Source organism: Haliaeetus albicilla, chromosome 19, assembly GCF_947461875.1.
Source record: "Haliaeetus albicilla chromosome 19, bHalAlb1.1, whole genome shotgun sequence".
Taxonomy (NCBI): Eukaryota; Metazoa; Chordata; class Aves; order Accipitriformes; family Accipitridae; genus Haliaeetus; species Haliaeetus albicilla.
In genome coordinates this window covers 26,202,816-26,217,975 of record NC_091501.1, presented here as the reverse complement: position 1 = coordinate 26,217,975, position 15,160 = coordinate 26,202,816, and the positions used below count along the sequence as shown (strand labels likewise).

Below are 15,160 nucleotides of genomic sequence, written 5' to 3'. Positions count from 1 at the left end.
ACTACACAACTTTTCCTCTTACGAAGGTCTCTTGTACCGTACAGAGGCAGACTCTTTCCCACTTAGCCCATACAGTAACCTTAGATACCTCTTCCTTATGGATCTCCAGCATCTACATGTTTGACCCCTATGCCTTCATATTTGCTGTGGATTGAATTTATTTTGCTGAAACTAAAAGCTTTCAGGTTATCTTCTTGCACACTTTAAAAAGCCTTATAAAGAGAGTGCCTTTTGTTCTGTTTTTGCACAGGACATTGCAGAATAGGATCCTAGTTCAGAACTTAGAATATTGTTGCTATTTTATTGCAATATAAATACCTAAGCCCCTCAGGAGAGGAAGGGGGTAAAGGCAAGATAATTGTGCTTATGGTACTTTGAGACATGTGACTTGTTTAGTTGAAATATCGTAGTCCGAAACCAGAGATTTCTATGCAGAGGCATGGCTAAATTGCAGTAGAAAAAAATGTGTAACAGTAGATCTTTATGTGAAAAGGCAGCATTTCAGTTTAAACTGAGGAAAATCCTTTCCGTTGGGGTCAAATTTCTAAGTGCACATATTCTACCTCTCCCCCACACCTTTATTGTTGTGTCTAAATATTTCTAGATAAAACCTTTTTTTCCCACACTGTAGTGTGTCATTTAGGCAAGAATGTGGGCTTATCTGTGCAGTTCCTCTCCATGCAGCTTCTTCCTGATTACAGAAAATCAACAAACAATAAACACTTGCCATCTCTAAAAAGAAAAATCACTCCCAGGTTAGAGCCTGAATTGGTTAAAAAGGTGATTGTAAGTCATCTGAACAACTCTGGTTCACAGTAAATGAAAATCTGGCTCACTGTCTTAATGTCTTCAGAAAATACTTTTGATTCAGGGGTAGCATCACTGTATTTCTTATACAATAAACCTCATGCCCCTCTCTTTATAAAAGTTATTTGAAGTAGCCTTTCACTTAGGGCTATATGCTTAGTGCCTGGTTTTTCTCTCATTATTCTCCTTAGTTCACTGCTAGTAGGTAGCTATTGCAATTCTGTATCCACATACATCCTGGAGCTTTGTTAAAGCTTTAATTTAATGTATGAAAAGTGACATACTGAAGTACAATTATGACAGCTGTCTTTGTAAAGGAATTGTGAAGTACCTTATTACAGCAGAATGAATTTCACCTGAAAAGCCTCCTGCAATGTGGTTACCCGCATAACTGCTTGAGTCCTCTGTGGTTATAGCTCTTTCAGTTTGCAATCTCTGACATGCAAAGGGAGATGTGGGTGCTGTAGGAAGGCAGCTGCTACCTCAGGTCCTTTTCAGATATGTTTTAATACTTAAGTGATGGATTTCATTTATTGACTACATCCATAGAGAAATTAAATCCTTTTAGGACCTGGGATGCCCAAGCCAACTTGAAGGCCAATGCAATGTAATACAGAACTGGTAGCATCGATTTCCATTCCCCAACATGCTTTAATGAGTAATTAGGTAAGAAACTGCCTTCAAAAATCTTCCAGAATGGAAGTGCCATGGTAAAAGAATACTGTAAATGAGTGGGGGTTTTTCCAGATATAGGCTAGCAGTTCAGTATGTAGACTTTTTTCTCACATTGGGAACGGTACAGCAGCTCGAATGTGGTACTATAGGATGCTACCTCTGAAGTAAAGGAATAATGCTGGGAAGGCTCATCTCTTCAGTTTCTGTGGGCAGCACCTGCAGTTAGACTGGCTTAGCATTAGTGCAAATCCATAGGATTTGAAGTTTAAGCAGTATTAGATGGCCAACATATCTAAACTGCTCAGCCACAGACACACTTAATTAGTTTGGATCAAAGCAAGATACTTTCTTAAGACATTCCACCTCCATATCCTAAGCATGCTAAATCTGCTAAACTGGGCATGTCAGGTGGCAGCCTTACTGTGTGTGGGAAGAAAAGCTAAGGATAGTCTTTGTTATTTTATCCAAAAGTTCATTTGGTAGTGCAGCACCAAACTGCAAAGCATCACAGAATAAAGGCTTGCTGGATGTTCTCTAGTTCAGATGAAAGATTATGAGCTCAGGGCACAAAATGTTGGGTAGTTACTGGCTGATCTGATTGTAATGGTCCCTTGTGACTTGTATCTCTGTTCACTCTGGTTTCACCAGCTTTGCCTGACAGTGAGCCACAGGACAAAGTGAATCTGAGTCAGATGTGAGCACCTTATCACATTTATATCAGATTAGTCAAGGAGCAGAACATGGAGGTTGTGTTCCTTGCTTTTCAGCCAGCTTAGTGCTACCTGCAGGAGGACAGAAGATACCTGACCCAGTGTGATGTTAGAGTACTGTGAACAGGTAATTGGTCTGGCAACTAGTGCTGAGTTGACATGCCAACATTTTGGGAACAAATTTGAACTGGCAAAGCGTGTGTAGCAGACAAGTGTGTTATGTCATGTAGGCTGTAGCATTTTTTTATCTAAAGGAGCCCCAAAGCCAGAATTGCTTTACTGTCAGACCTCAGACCAGGATCTGTGGGTAGATGGATGGACCATGCCTTGATTGCATAGCTACTACCTGGAAAATTCTTGTGAATTCTCATTTACCAGGTTTGTCCTGGTCACCAGTGTTCACATACCAGCACAAATTCCTTGTGTAGAAAGCCAAAATTGTAACTAATTCTTGAGCTATTTACTTGTGTTTCAGGAAGCACAAGTTCCACCATACTTCAGTGCTGGCAGCTCACATCTGAGCTGTGCACTGGAGTAGGTACAGACACCTGAGCATCCCCCAAACTGTCCGTAAATCCATATATCTGTCTTTTCTGGTAGATTCTGCTGGCAAGAGCAGAAGTGGAAAATTGCCTTTCCTTTTCAAAGAAGGTAGCTTCACAGGGGATTTTGACTCTGGGTTTTTTTCCTCTAGGATCTTTTGAGCTTTGCTAGTGAAGATCCTTACTGACTATATCGGTTAATAATTCACTTCTCAACATTTGGCCACAAGCTATGGTAATTTGCATGACATCCTTTTGTAAGACTTATTGCAGTCTTATCTTTTTTCCATTGTTTGTTTTCAGGAGGTAGGTTTCCAATCAATAAAGTATGAACTAGTAAGTTTACGAATCAAAATTCACCCTGTGTTGTGCTATTGTATAAGTCTTTTCCCACAATTCCAGACATAAATATATTGGATTGCCATATCAACTATGTGGACTATGGGCCAAAGACCCAAACAGCAAAATGAAGCAAAATCCCCCACAGTCCTATCCAGTATGACGGTAGAAGCATCATTTGGTGCAAGTGACAGATCTTAATCATCTTGGCACTCGAAAGTGTTTTAATAGAAAACAAACATTTAAAATAATTTCTCCCTTGCCACCTACTAGGTTTCCAGTACTGCATGTGCTGTACACATAAGCGGTCCTCAAGGGAACAGGGAGGTTTTTTATGGACAAGAATTCAGATTTCAAGGACTTGGAAGCATGTATTTTTCAGATATACTTAGCAATTCTTACAACACTCCAAATCCTGTTTTGTTTTGGTGTGGGTGTTTGTTTTGTTTTGGGGTTTTTGTTTTGTTTTGTTTTTTTTTAAAGGCACTTGAAACTTAATTTGGTGTCAGTGGCTATAGAAACATTAGTAGGTTTTGGGTTGGGTTTTTTCCAGGTTTTCAGAAAATAAGTGTCCATTTTTCTGGTAAGAAATCTGAATCTGAGTCCTTTCAAATCCAGAGTATACAGATTTTGATAACTCTTCCTCATCAGAATATTCTAAAATAAAAAGAAAAAAAGAACATTTCTTCTGCTCAGAAGAGTAATGACTGAGCTTTAAAAATCAATGATAGAAGTTTGTGCCAACAATTCTTAATATTTTGGGATATTCTCTGAATACATTTATATTCTAATAAATTTATTTAGTTTTTCTTTTCTTTCAAGCCTTGTCCTCTTTTGCTTACTGTTGGAGAAAAGCCACTAAAAGTTAAAGGAGAAAGAGCATGCCAAGTAGTAAAAACAACTCTGAACAGAACCTCTATGACTTCTTTTGTGCCAAAAAGTCCATTATAGCTCTGGAGCTGGTGGTGAAATAACTTTGTGTTGCACTATTCTTGTGCAGCTACTAAAATTCTTCTTCATTTTAAGAGCTTAACACCTGCTCCACTTTCTGTGAGCTTCCATGATGGTTTGCCAGACACATGTACTCAAGCGTAGGCAAGGATATACTGAACTGACTGGAGAGCCATACGTTGGCCCCTTAACAATAGCAGTCAGATCAATGTGAAGTTTGAAGTCCTCATGAAATACCTCCTTTTCTGTCGCTTTCCGCAGCATAAATTGCCTGTCAAACAACTCAAGGTTTGCGGCAACTTGTGCTTTGTTTGTACAGCTGGCTGGATCACCACATGAAAGGGGTTTTCTTCTGGAGGGGGGGAAGGACTGAAGCAGGTTCAAAGATAATCAAGACCAATATTTTTGAACTTAGATATGTAAATTTGGGCTCCCATGTTGTTTTACATCAGATTTGATGAATACCTGCTGAATTTATCAAAAGCTGTCATTATTTAGTATATTTGAAAAATATGCTGATGCTTTGATTTTGAAGTTTTGCTATAAAAACCTTGGCCTATATTCTAGCTCTTTTCTATGAGGTGTCAGCATTGAAAATATAGGCTCAAGCTGCTTGATGGTTCTAGGATTGAAACAAGCTCTAAGGCTCCTCAAACAGTGCTGTACCAATGCTTTTTTTGAACATGGGAATGTATACACACATGGCAGGTAAGACAGGTCTAGGAATTAACCTGAGGAACAACGTTGCTGAACTTCTGCAAGCTTCTGAATGTCCCTGCCCTGGTCTGTGGCTGGGATGTCACTTGCTTAGAAAGACAACCTGCCACGTGTCAGGTGGAGTGGTGGCAGCTGTAGCAAGTGTCTTCCCACGTCCTTTACTGTGTTGGTAAACAGAGTGGAGATGAATCTTAGCCTGGCCTTCTGCAAGATGTAATAGCCCCTCTGCAAACTACCTGTGAGGCAGAGAAGAGATGGGCAAGATGAGCAGGAGGTCTGTATCCAGTCTTTGCTTCTTACCCTGCCATCACCCCCAGGAACATCTGGCAATCACAGATGCATACAGATACACCCATGAAGGCCTTAAGGAGACTCAAAGGCTTAATAGCCAGAAGGAGCGAATATAAAGTATGAATTACAATGGGAAGCTACATTATGGACACATTGCAAAGATAGGGTAGGTAGAGAACTTGACAGTAGAAATGAATGATAAGAGTCTCTGTTTGATCTCCTATGCATCGGAGGTGAACAGCTGTGAGGGGGCCTCTTGATAAATGTCGATAGCGGAATATTGCTGTCACTGGTTGCATTCACTCTCCTGTCCAGAGCTACATGAAACAAAATGGCAGTGGAACTATTTGCAGCTGAGAGCAGAATGTACGTAGGGAGGTGATGTGCCGCAGAAGCGGTTCTGTGACAGCGGATGTGGGTAGCTCGGGGTGTATGGTATTGACGTTTGGTGCTAGCATGAATTCACATTTTGCTTGACAACTGTCAACCAGCTTCATAAGCTGTCTTGACATTGATTTCTTGAAGAAAAAAATGAATGGAAATATAAAGGAGTGTAACGTAGATGAACTTAACTGGCTAAAATACAGAATAAGCTAATGAGTCATACCAGTGATTTAAACAATGTGCCAGCACTCCTGGAAAAAGTACAGGCGGCCTTAAATAGTCATTGGAAAAGCTGAGGTTGAAAAATACCCAGTAGTATAAACAGGCTGCCCCAATGAATCTGAAGACATGCAACCTTTCAAACCCGGTAGCTCAAGGGGGATGATGAACTTAGCCTTGGATTACTTGATTTGAGAATAAGAATCACTGATAAAGGCAAGGGGGAAAAAAGTTGCTATTAAATAAAAAAGTCAGGATTAGCTTTTTTTTTAAGCAGACATTGGTAGAAGGGGATGCACAAAAAGGTTCTGTTAACTGTTCTGACGGGTGTTTCTTGAAATAAAGTGTAGGTGGCAATCAGGTAATGCAACTTAAGGGCTGGTGGGATAATGATTTGTTTGGGATATCACGAAGTGTCTGTGAATTGAGCTTAGAGAATGGGATCTCCAGTTTGTTAATAGAATAAAGGAATCCATATCTATACAACGCCACTGCATTCAGAGTCCTCTGAAGAAATCTTAAACAAGGAGAGGTAGGTGCTTACATTTGTTTGGACATGTTCTCATGCTGCTCAGAGCAGAAAACTTCTCTGCTGCTGCTGCGGGTGAAAATGGACACACCAAATAGTGCACATGAACTACTCCTTGTATTTCTTACAAGGGGGTAAAAGTGACCCTCTGTTCCCATGTTGTAAAGTGAATGGCGTCCTAGTCAGATTAAAGAAGACTTTTGAGGTTATGCTGTCACAAAGTGGGGTATGAGCAGTTTGAGAACTGTACAGAGTTCACTGGATATTTGAATAGTTATGAAAATGATCTAGTGGAATTATGGAGTCTATTTTTTGCTATTGCAAATGGGATATTTCTATGCTGACACTCACTTCAGAACAGTCCCATCTTAAAAATTCTTGGTAAAATGGACAGTTAAAAGCTTTTATTCATGCTATGGAATTAATAATTGCTGTACTTCACCATGTGTGCTGTAATTCTTTTAATAGCTTCATTCCATTATCAACTATTTATTAAAAAGATTTCACCACAGATACAGGCTTTATGGAGATTACTGTGCACTATACTTAATTACCAGATGTTCAGTATGTTTACAGTATATCTGGTATTCAAGTAAACTTCTCTGTGTGAAAACCATCCAAAATGAACAGTTAAAATACCACTGTAAAGCTTTGTATTATCATAACTTGAAATGGAAATTCCAGCTGGGCAGTGTTATGAAATGAAAACTACAAAGAATTTCAGCCTTACTTCAAAACAACATTATTAAACTCCAGTAAAAATGTGGTTTGCTGTCTGAATTTACCTTGTACATTCAGTCCATCAGATAAACTATCACCCATGTGATTTTCATACTCTTTTAGTTAGCTTATTCCTGTCTTTCATCAACGCTATATAAACTCAACTGTATGCCCAAATTTGTAACTGAGCTGCAGAGTTTTGTGGTTAGGGGGTTTAAAATTAACAGATGCCAAAGCCAAGGGCAAGTGTATTACATTGTCTCTGTTCCATCATGTAGTGTTCTTAAAATTCTGTTTTCCATGCAATTTTTTTATTACTCATTAACTCTGATTTTTTTTTTAATTTACGCCTTTTAGGAACACGTGAGTAGCAAAGATCTCCAAGCCTAAGGCCAGTCTGTTGTAACCTCACCTCGCCACCTTGAAAGTAGAGAGGTATTTTGCTCTTCATATATCAAGAAGTTGACTGATCCAGAATCTTTCTTTTTCTAATTTTGAGCCTAGTTTTTTTCCTATTTTACATCACTTTGTACTGGGCTGACATTGTTTTTCATTTAAATGATCCTTCTCCCCTTCTCCTTCCCTATTATTGATCTCAAGCAATTGTAGTCTTTCAGACTCCCTATTGAGCCTTATTTAATCCTAGGCTAAGCAAGTCAAGCTGTTTTCCAGTCTACTTTGTATTCCTCTGCTAACATGTTTTTCTGTTTTCCATCTTCATATGACCAGAACAGCATACAGATATTCTGCATGAAGTCTCATGAGTGCTCTTGTAATAAATTTCATAATTCTTTTTCAGGGAAATGTTAATGAATCCCAATATATCTTTCCATAGCTGCATCCTATCAGCAATTCATAGTCAACTTGTGGTCAATTAAAATAACCAGATGACCCTGTTCTCCTCATTTCTACCTTAAAAGCCCCTAGCTTGAATCCAAAATACTTGTCCCTACACTCTCTACAGATGTAGCACTCTATTTCACCCCCTTTCTCTGATGTCACCAAGCACAGCTTGGTGTACTTGATTTCTCCCCTCCCAAATGTGGAGCTATGTGTCAAACTGTCATTAACATTAAATTTAATCCTTCTGCAATTATCTTTCTATCACACTTGCACTAGTTACCAAAGCCAGCTCTGAAGTTTCAATGATTTCTTGGCAAATACATCTGTTATTCACGTGCTGGAGTAACTGAGTGGAATAGCCCCAGTACTGGTGTCTTCCTCCTATTTTCACCTGCTGTGAAAAGGGCTGGAAGGATCTGATTCTTAATATAACCTAATTCTATAACAACAGTAATAGGTATTTCTGCATATACTCAGCTCCATGCTTCTGTCTGTGCTTGCTTCTGGCAGTAGCAGATCCATCCCATTGTTTCAGCAAAACTTTTCACAGATCTCTGCCAGTTTGAAGCTCGACCAGTTCACTTTTATTGTTGCCCCTTCTCACTTCTTTCAAGCCCAATGTTCGTGAGCAGCAAACAGTGCTGTCTAACCTCTCTTTCATTTCTGTTTTCTGTGAACTTAAGGGGCCTGGACCTGCTCTGAATGACATGCAGAGGAGTTTTACTGTCATCCACTTTAAAGAGAACTGAGCCAGGACCTAGGTTAGCAGTGAGCTGTGGCCGAGAGCCACACAGCAATCCCTTCAGCCCCAGGTGCGATTATTCCTTGATAAGCTGCGTAATAAGGACATGAGGGTGAATGCTGGGGCAATGCATTTCATCATTTTCCTGTAGGCTTCTCATTCACATAATAGGTTTCTTCCCTTGTCACGACTTTATTAAAAAGGATATCACCATAGATACAGCATCTAAAGGGATTATCACATAGTAAATGTAATTACATATTTCTCAGCGTGTTGCCAGTATTTGGCAGTGAAACATAATAGGTTTGATCCTTGTTGTGAGTATCTTCCCATGCAACTGCTACAAGTCTCAAAGTATCAAATTACCCAAAATAAAAAAAAAGGAAAGAAATCAATGTATAGAGGTACAACTAAATTCTTACTAGCTTGTGTTTCAAACATTTTAGCTTAAGGTCTTGCATTTGCTTTGCAATGGATGTGGAAGCAATGTAAATGCACTTTGGAGGAATTATTTGTCTACATCCCAGTGGGATAACTTTTGGTTGCCTGTGATTTGTCCTGGAATAATTATTTTAGTAGTGTAGCAATAAAGATGACCAAAAATACTGCGCATCCCTACCTAAGCTATCCTCTCCAGTTCTTGCCACTAATTAGTTCTTGAGACTAACTTGCTACTTTTGGTCTTTTGAAGTAGCATAATCAAAAATGTTTACTACTCTTTATGATAATGAGAACAGCTGAAGTCATAGTCACAAGATTGTTCCTCTAAACTTTGAGACTCAATTTAACCAGAATTTAAAGCATGGTCTGAGAAATCAAAGCCAAGTGACAACGTTGTGGTTGTTAGCATTTATACTAACAGCATTTGTACTAACACTGTTGACAGAACTCAGGTGCTATCCCAACAGAACAAAAAGGCAATTTCTATTCCTGAAAGATTACGGAGTTGTAACATTTTTGGTTATTTTTCATATTAGTATTGGCAATGTCAATTATGACTGTCTGAAAAAAATTAATTATATTTTTAATTAAAAAGTAAAATCATTCTATTGCTTGTGTTTTGGAGCAAGTTTGAAAAATCCAAGACAAAGGCTCAAAAAACCAAAAAATTATAAAATTATTCTACAGTGGCTTTTTGTTTGTTTTCTGGAAAACCTCTGTAGCTCAAGCTACTATAAGGATTGCTTAATGTCTAGGATTGGCAAGACTGTTGTTTCTAAAAGGATGCGGGTGAGCTGCTGTTGAGAAATGAGGTACATGCAACTCATGATGGGGGGGCAGGCAGGGTGGTGTAGACATGGAGTTGTTGGGATACTGGCAGGAACAGTAAGTAGAAGTAGTGTTTTGAGAAGTTAACTGGGATGCTATAAGAAATTTGGAAATGCTGCTGGAGGGGAGGGATGTATGCTCACAGTTGTGCTGGAGGATGTGAAGAGGAAGAAGCAGGCTGAAGAACATGACAAGGCACAGAAGGAAAATATGAGGTGTAGGAAACTGAAGAGAGGAAAATGTGAAGGGGAGCTGTGGGGGGTGAATGATTGAGGGGAAAGCGCGAGAGAAGTAAACTGGGCAACTGCCTATCTAGACTAGCCAGGAAGGGGGACGGTGGACATGGCAATACTCCAGTCTCCACCCTGCAAGGGTGAAGTACAAGAGAATTTGTATTCACCCAAGTTATGGCAGCCAGCTGTGTCAAGGGGTATGTATCACAGAAATTATTATCTTGGAGTTTGTCTTGGGAAGCCTCTCTTCGCAGTGCTCTCAGTTGCACGCAGAGCTAAGTGTGGTACAAGTTTTGCATGGGGTGGGGGAATGTAAGCTTTTTCAAAGGAAGAATGGCTGTAATTAGTTCATTTGGAAAAAAAGACCCCTCTGGGAGGTGACTTCCTCCCTGCCTCACTAAGAAATAGTGTGAGATTTGCTAATTTCTGCATAAACTGGGAGTGATGCGGTGACTCATGCTGTACGTGACACCCAAAGCCAAGCTGCATGTGGCATAAATGACAGCAGAACAGGCCCTGTAGTGTTTTGGGCTTCATGAGCTGGGGGAGCCTGACAGCTTTCTCTAAGGCTAATTCAGCAGTTTCCTTCCAAACTGTCAAGTCTACATTTGTATCTACAACTCTCCATTTCCAAGGCTTATGATGGGGTATTTTAGGTGTCTGTAGGAGGTTGCATGGAATAGAAATTCTTTTGCATCTGTGGTTCCTTGTGGCTAGTTTTTTCCTACCTTTCTCTCTTCTTCTGTTTTCGGTGTGGTCTAGTTACCACTCAAGATCTGAGACTTCAGCTGTAGTAATGTTGTCTCTAACTGGAATAGTAAAGCTTTTGATTCAGATTTGTCAGCATGTGTGTAATTAAATTGGATGTACTAAATGTGTTCATCTTACCATTTCACAGTTCATTGTCCTTAAGCCCTCACTCAAAACTAGAGTGTCTTTGAAACAAGGTTACCTGCTTCCATACTGCTCCATTTCAGTCTCTTTTTGGAATGGCATCAGGACAAACCAACCTGAGATATTTATCTCTTTTCATTTGCCTTTTTCCACCACTCCTAGGTGCAAAGGAGGAACGAGAGCAGAAGGCAGTCAGCACTGCTGTAGATGAAAAGGCAGGATACCAGCCTTCTCCTAGCCTTTTCTTATTTGCTTTCTGCAAAGGAAACATTTTTTTTTCCCATCACTTTTTCACTCCTTCAGAAACAACAAGCAAACAAGGATAGCGGCCATTGGAATTTATTGGCTGATGGTTTGGTGGGGTTTGGGGGGGGGGCAACTTTTGTCATCTTCCTGTGTTTCAAAGCACTAGTTCTCCAGGGCAGTGTATTTAGGAATCTTGTATTCAAACCTTACCTCTTTAATGCAACCTCTACTTGCCTGTTAGTTGGGGTGACAGAGGTATTTCTGTTCTGTGTTCAGTGTAATGGGTCTCAGCTGAGTAGAGCTGCCTTTGCAAGGTTAGAGAATAGCTTGTTTTGTCCAAAGTTTCCCTGGAAAAGTCCACGTGGAAGTCCTGCTTTATATTTGCACACTACAAAGAAACACTGAAAAAGTTGTGTCTTGTTCTTATTTGCTACCATTTGTTTAGATTTCCTGTCAAACACCTCATGTAGTAACTTTAGAAAAAAAGACTCAAGCATTTGAGAGTACAGATGATAGGCATGAAACCCTGATTTCATTGAGATCAATGCAAAAACTTCCTTTGACTTCTGCAGTTAGGAACTTGCATCAAAAATGTGCTATCAGTTAGAAACAACTGTGTCCTCTTTACCACCTTACAGTTCTTCTTGACACTACATCTCAACCCAATGTCTAATGCAATTGAATCTAATGTTAACCTGAATTAAACTATTTTATTGAATTATGTTGGACTTTAAAAAGCCTTCTAGATCCAATTCTTGTTTTGGATTTAGATACTAAACAGACAATTTCCATTTTTTCCCCCTGTAGCCTGGAAAGAAAAAAGCTTCCAGTTATCTTGATATACTTGCATATTGAGTAGCTCAGTTATTTACATAAAGAAGTTTCTCCAAAAGGAAACTGTGAACTCTGGAGCTACTTTTCCACCCTGTGTTACAATAAATCTTCCAACTATTCAATAACTTTAAGGTGTTGTTCCTACAGGAATATAAAGTGCACGTATTCCAAGAAAGCATAGCAAAATAAATCTGACTAATCCAGTGACACTGTATTTCTTGAAATATTTTCTGTTTTGCTTTATATGGCAAGATGAAAGAAAATTATATACTAGGTACTCCCTAAACAGAATTGTTCGTGAACGTGGTTTAAATGCCTCAAATCCATACACATTCAACACATCAGTCAAATGTCAAAACAGCTTAATTGCTTTTTTCACAGCTTTGATCATACTTGTGTTTTATTGGACTGTTCACATTTTCTGTTATAATCACTTGTTATCTTTCCATACAGTTCTAACAAGTACCATCTTCATCAAGATTTGTCATTCAACTTCCCTATTTCATCTTTAATCTGCTAAATGAGCATTTCCTTCCTTTAGAAAAACAAATAAATCAAAAGGGTCAACTTGCTTTTGTGTCCTGAAACAAAGCTCTTTTTGTTTTATTACTGCCCTGTCATTTATTATCCACAGCATGTTTGATATTTGTGATAATGATTTTTACATGAAATAAATTACATGTGCATCCTGATGAATAAAACCCCTGTTATTGTGTAGTTAATAATGCTGGTTGCAAACTTTGTTGATGTCTTACAAATATTTTCAGTAATAACACATCATGCTTTATTTATATTTCCTAGGGGGCTAGAGCAAAAGCTGTCCTTTAAGGACTCAGCAGTTTATAAAGGGGCATGATTGGTGTTATCCAAAGAGATTTTTAGACTTAAATCCTCCTGCTCTCAATTAAAAGGTATGACATAATTCTTTGTTCAACCTGCCTCCGGTTTATGGTATTTACATGAAACATAGCACATTGTTTAAAGCAAACACTATAATCATGTATGCTTTTCCAAGTCAGAGCACAATAGTGTATGTGCAGTGTTCAAGACGCAGTTTGCTCTTTAGATGCATTATAACCCATTTGGCATGGGTTTTTCCCAGTGTATATACTAATGGCCAATAATGGCCCTGATCCAGGAAAGCTTTTAAGCATGCACCTAACTTTTTAAGCAGGTGATTGGATCCCTGAAACTTGCCGTTCTTTGCTGGTTTGTGCTTGAAATAAACAAACACTTTGCCGCTTGCTGCCTCAAACCTCTTTCCTGACCCGATCCTCCTTGCTAGCAAGGACCAGGTCCATCAGAGACTTCTCCACGTTGGGTCCTCAGTCCCCTGTATCGGGGAGCTGTTGGCGATGCGCTCCAGAAACCTCCCGCGCTGCTTGTGTCCTGCTGTGCTGCCTTTCAGCCGAGACTGGGGAGGTTCAAGCCTCTTGTAAGGACCAGGGCATGTGAACGGGAGGCTCCTTCTTCCAGTAGTCTGAAAACGGCTGCTTCTTGACCAGCCAGACCACAGCAAACGCCCACCACCACATCTCCTCCAGCTATTGTTGCGCTCCCGTTTGAGCTACCCCACCGCATCTTTGTGATCCTGGTGAGACTGTAGCCCCGCAATGGCACACAGAGCTCCAGTTCCTCCTGTTCTTTCCCAGTGCCACATGTGTTAGTGCACGGGCAGTAGCCATAGACTATTGATAGAGCTCGCTCTTAGCATGGTTGCAGATATATATATGCACATAAATATATGTGTTTATACATATAAAAAGATCTATGCGTTGATTTATCAAAGTGATTTTTCTGTTGGATTCCTGTATTGGCTTTCTTCCTGCTAGTTGAAAACGGTGCTTGATAGGGCCTAGAGCCTGAACTAGAAATTTAAACTAGATTAGAGGGTCATTCAAGAAGAACCAGTTAATGGCAGGGTTCCAAGGTAGGAGATCACTTAGCAAAATTAATCCAAGATACAATACCTCAGTTAAGGTAATACCACAATTGCTTACCTTTGCACTGCTTTCTTATATTCTAGTTAAGCAAAGAAAATTGTCAATTAAAAAAACAAGGGTCCCCAGCAAGTACTGGTGTCATGTTCTTTTCATATGAATATACTCTGATTTTTGTCTTTTATGAATGCAATGTATCCAATTCTGAAAACTTTTTTTCAGGCCTGAGGTTATGTTCTCAGGATGTTGGACTTGATCCTTACAAGTCCCTTCCAACTTGAGAGATTCTATGATATATCCCTCAGGGTTTTGTGTGTACTATATGGAGTCTGTTTATCTGTTCAGTGCTTCACATTTTTTTTTAAATCCTTGTGGGCTTGGTAATTTTTGCCTGCCTTATTTACTTTTTCTTCCTGAGTGGAGAATGGAGGTTTAATACCCGTGATCCCTTTCATGATGCAGAAGAAGCAATACTTGGATTGCATGATGGTCATGACCTGCTGCTTGCCCCTGGCTATAGCTGGCAAGGATCAGTCATTAGTTGCTCACTTGACTCTTCCCACTAATTTTCTTTAGTTAGTTTTCTATTTCCTCAAAGTTCAGAGGTCACAGCATTTTGGGGGGAAACTTTTCTCTATTTGTAATTGTCTCTGTGTGATTCTCTGTGACTAAAATACCCAGTGGATGAAGGAAAGCATGAGCCCATTTTGTGCTGTGTGTTACTCGGGTAGGTAGTGAGCCAAATATGTTGTTCAATGTGAGACAAGTTATGGAAGGAGAAGGCAAAAGAGGACAACCAAAGTCAGGAAAGCTCAGATGCAAAGTGCTTTTCTCCCAGATGCATCTTTACTTCATCAGACAAACTGCTCAAGTAGGCAGTGCAGGAATTCACCTGGTTAGATACGAGGTTTGTAAGCTTGGTATTGAGCTCAGGCTCAGGTCACTGCCAGTCAACTGAGTTATAAAATAAAGAAACCTTCCATGCTTTTAAATTGGGGTCCATGATAAATACGGTTTTAAACATGACACTTTAATATGATCAAATCCTATAGTTGGGTGTTTATAGCAGCACTGAAGAGACAGTCTTCTGATTTTAATAAAACTAAGTGCCCATTTCAACATCCTGATGTGGGATATAAACAGGCACGTAAGGCCTTGCACTTGAAAACTGTCCACACGACAAGTGAGGGTAGTCCATTGTTCGCTGTGGTTTTTTCCTATGAGTTCCCAGCAGAAAGGAAAATTAACTTTATGGAATATTTTTCTTCACATTTG

General features: G+C 39.5%; 1 long non-coding RNA gene across 2 annotated transcripts in view; it reads left to right on the top strand.

Moving 5' to 3' along the window:
• Nucleotides 1-15,160, top strand: part of LOC138689991 (uncharacterized) — a 64,730-nt gene that overhangs the window by 34,627 nt on the left and 14,943 nt on the right. The window contains exons 2-3 of one of the 2 annotated variants that reach the window (XR_011328757.1): nucleotides 7,242-7,319; nucleotides 8,411-8,539. The exons of the other annotated variant lie outside the window; for it this stretch is intronic. This is a non-coding gene — a long non-coding RNA (uncharacterized lncRNA). The remainder of the gene's footprint in view (nucleotides 1-7,241; nucleotides 7,320-8,410; nucleotides 8,540-15,160) is intronic. 2 annotated transcript variants of the gene reach the window in all.